The sequence below is a fragment of the Arabidopsis lyrata genome (genome assembly GCF_000004255.2).
Source record: "Arabidopsis lyrata subsp. lyrata unplaced genomic scaffold ARALYscaffold_7, whole genome shotgun sequence".
Taxonomy (NCBI): Eukaryota; Viridiplantae; Streptophyta; class Magnoliopsida; order Brassicales; family Brassicaceae; genus Arabidopsis; species Arabidopsis lyrata.
In genome coordinates, this window is record NW_003302549.1 from 18,619,691 (window position 1) to 18,623,215 (window position 3,525).

The 3,525-nt window shown below is 36.4% G+C and overlaps 1 long non-coding RNA gene across 1 annotated transcript; it reads left to right on the plus strand.

Annotated features, from left to right (window-relative positions):
- The first annotated feature begins 1,491 nt into the window (after positions 1-1,491).
- LOC9306515 lies at positions 1,492-2,923 on the plus strand. Its single transcript, XR_002330242.1, has 3 exons — positions 1,492-1,587; positions 1,913-2,429; positions 2,542-2,923. It is a non-coding gene; the product is annotated as an uncharacterized LOC9306515 (long non-coding RNA).
- Positions 2,924-3,525: the final 602 nt, after the last annotated feature.

Genomic DNA, 3,525 nt, shown 5'->3' on the forward strand with positions numbered 1-3,525 from the left:
ACATCTGAAGATTTCGAGAAACAATTCCACGCCAACTAAACAATTCATGAAACTTGACATTTAACCCAAACATATAATCGAGACCTAAATTAGTTCCAAACTTCAATTCAACGGTATAAGAGAAGTTTTTTTTTAATTTTTGTTAAGTTCGACAAGTTCTCAAAACTGTTGTTTTCTTAAAGACTCAAGGACAAGTGTCTAAGTTGGAAAAAAACATTTACACAAATGATAATAGGAGAAAATGTCCCAAGGAAGATGGAAAGCACTTTCGTATTGACCAAACTCGGAGTGTGCGAAACGACGCCGTCAAACAGACGATAAAACACCGTGGCCATGAAAATTATGATCCCATCATTGAGACCCACCCAAAAAATTCCATCTAGAAGGTTAACTTCACGTTAAGCTAAATATTTTTTTTTTTGTTCCTTCTTATTTAGATTGCTTTTACTTTTTGATAAAGGTTTTATTAAAATAAATTTCCACAAATCATTTCTAAACTTTATTACTTAAGCCAATTACCAAACCCCACTCGTAATTTGAAACCCGCTAATCTTCACAAAACCAAGAGGAAATTAGCCAAATCACTATACTACTAATCCACATTATAAATTCACAATAAAAATGGTAAAAAATAATAATCTCGTGTAAAATAAGTTGAAAGACCTTGAAGAGTCAACGCTTCACCAAACCCTTATTTCTAATGAAAAGTTTCAAATATAGGGAAGAAAAGTTCTTCTTCACCGAAAATAACGATCGCTTCACACCAATAAAAAACTAAAATAAAGGTTTTCCCACAATAAACCAAAAGACAAAAGGTGGTGATTCGACTAAAAAACGCGTGTAACGTACGTGTCAATGCTGCCGTCTATATGCATTCAACATTTACCTCACAATGCAAGACTTTGTTCTCTCTATAGGGTTTGGTGACCCATAAATGATGAACTCGAGAAAACTTAGTCCAAGTCAACCTGAAAAACAGATCACCTGTGAGGTAAAGAAATTATGATTGCTCACTGTTTGAAATTTTGATGCAATTTGTGTCCTCCAATCCAAACCATGATTTTTAGGCAGTAATTGTTTAATTGCATCTGTATTTATATTTAGTAAACTGTTTTCCATAAAAAAAAAGGTATTAGGCATTTGGTGTTGCCAACATATTATTAATTAACTAGTGTCCAGCCCGTACTACATCCGGGCCAAAAATTTATGAGACACTTTGTGCAGTAGTAAAAATGGGACAAATAATTAGACTAGAGACAAACAGTTTAGAGATAATTGGGTGAGAAGTAACGAATCCAGACTTAATTAAATTTTCGACATTATGCTCGTTGGCCCAAGACATTAAAAATTTCAGCCCATGTTTCTACCGCTTCTACCCTCACGCGCAAAAGTCAGACAACCCAATTTATAACTCATTACATTGAACAAAATAAGAAGATATATCTTTATCTCTTCATTCATTTTCTCTCATCCATCCTTTCTCTCTCTCCAAACTTTAAGTCTCGTCGTCTTCTTCCTTTGTTTCGAGGACTGAGTTTGCTCCGGTGAGATTGCTAATCGGCGTCGCCTCATATCACAAGTAACTGGGTATCCCATAGATCCGAATCCGAAGAGGCGAATTATCACTTTCATTCTCTCTCAAAACCAATTGATTTTTCCTTAATTCGTTTAGATCTCTCTGTTTTAACCTCTGCTTTCTTTTTTTCGCCATTACGATTTTATTTCTAATTTAGGCTTTCGTCCTCAAATGTCCTTATACACATCCTTAGATCTGCATGTATCTTCACCTCTTTGACGTAGATCCACTGTTAGACACCCATAATTTTATTTGGAGCTTCATACATAAATTGCATGTCATCATCATCCGTTTATTGATCTATATTTCTAATAAATTGGCTCCTTTGTTTTGTAGGAAAATGGCAGATATTGACCTTTCTTCTAGGCTTTTGCGGACTGAGAAGAACCTGCCGGTGATCTTGTTAACATGTACTTTAAGCTTAATATCATCAAAGCCGTTCTAAAGGCCCTGGCTCCCAAGAAGATCGAAACCATTCGACCTAGCTTTGAGAAAATCATGGATCTTTACTGAAAGCCGGTGTTCTCCGAGAAGTTGGCCCACAATGATGATTCCGAGGGAGCATGTTGAGATGATTCGGGATTTGGATGTGTTTTTGAAATATCCTTGGGGTCGGTACAGTTTTGATATGACGCTGCAATGCATTAAGTCTAGATCTTTACTTCAATTGGCTTAGGCCGCTGTTGCCATCCAAGGTTTTATACACGCTTTGGTCCTTGTATTTGTGGAGGCTATGCCGGCCATCCTTTCAGTAGGTTGTGATAGAACCGAACCAGAATCCGACGATGAACATATGTTCCCTGTAATTTCTTTGAAATTAGATAAAGTGTGGGAATTGGATGGAGAAGATCAGGTATATTAGACCTCTACGTGTTTATATAAATGTCCGTTCAGTTTTTGTCATGCGTTATTTGTTTAGATATACGGCTATATCCCTTTTTAACGTCTATCAACCGCTTTTATAGGTCGATGTTCTGTCTATCATACCTTCGGCTGATGTTGTCACTGGGGTGGAAGATTGCGGTTGGGTTGATGAGGTAAGTGACCCCAGTGTTCAAGTATTGTTAAAGCGCCTTGAAGAAGGTGTCAAGTTCAGCCGTTAGATGTTTATTGGTTGTATTAGAGGTTGGGGTCAATATTCGAAGGACAATTTTCCGCTGCACCCGTTGACTTTCATTAGAAACCCAATGAGGGTTGTGTATTTTATTATAATCTACCTATGTTTTCTTTTGGATTATTCCTCTATCCTCCTTCTTTATTTTGAACTGTTGTTCTACCAGTCTTTCATCTTCTGAACTAGTAGTATCTGTATTTTTCTTTCAATCTGTTGGTTATACCTTCTAACCTTTTATGGCTCTACGTTTTAACTTTTCACGCGATATAAATGGTCATTCATTAGCTATAGATAGCTATATTTATAAATACATGTATATCTAGTTATGTACAACTACATGTTCAATGAGTTTTACTCCTCCTGTTAGATATGTAGACGTCTATATTAAAATGTGTATGTCTAAGCAGCTCTTATGTTGGACATGCGCATGTGGGGCGCGTGAGGGTCAGTTACTTGGCAAGCATTTAATATATGTCATTTCAATTGTACTTTTATGTCAGAAGCCAAACCCACGCGCATACGTTTTACGCTTCCTGGTTATTTTGTAAATAACTTCTAAAAGTGACCCTTTTCTAACTTTTGATAATACCTCTTTGCCGACAGCTTCTGATAATACCCTTCCCCTAATTTGTGTTCCCATTTTTACTTCTGCCCAAATTCACTCAACAGTTTATGTGTTGAGGCCAAAAATTTATGAGACACTTTGTGCAGTGGTAAAAATGGGACAAATAATTAGGCCAGAGACAAACAATTTATGTGTTGAGGAAGAGCCAAATAAACATTCAACAATAGCACTTAAAGTTTGATTATATTACAGAAAAACCAATCAGATGCG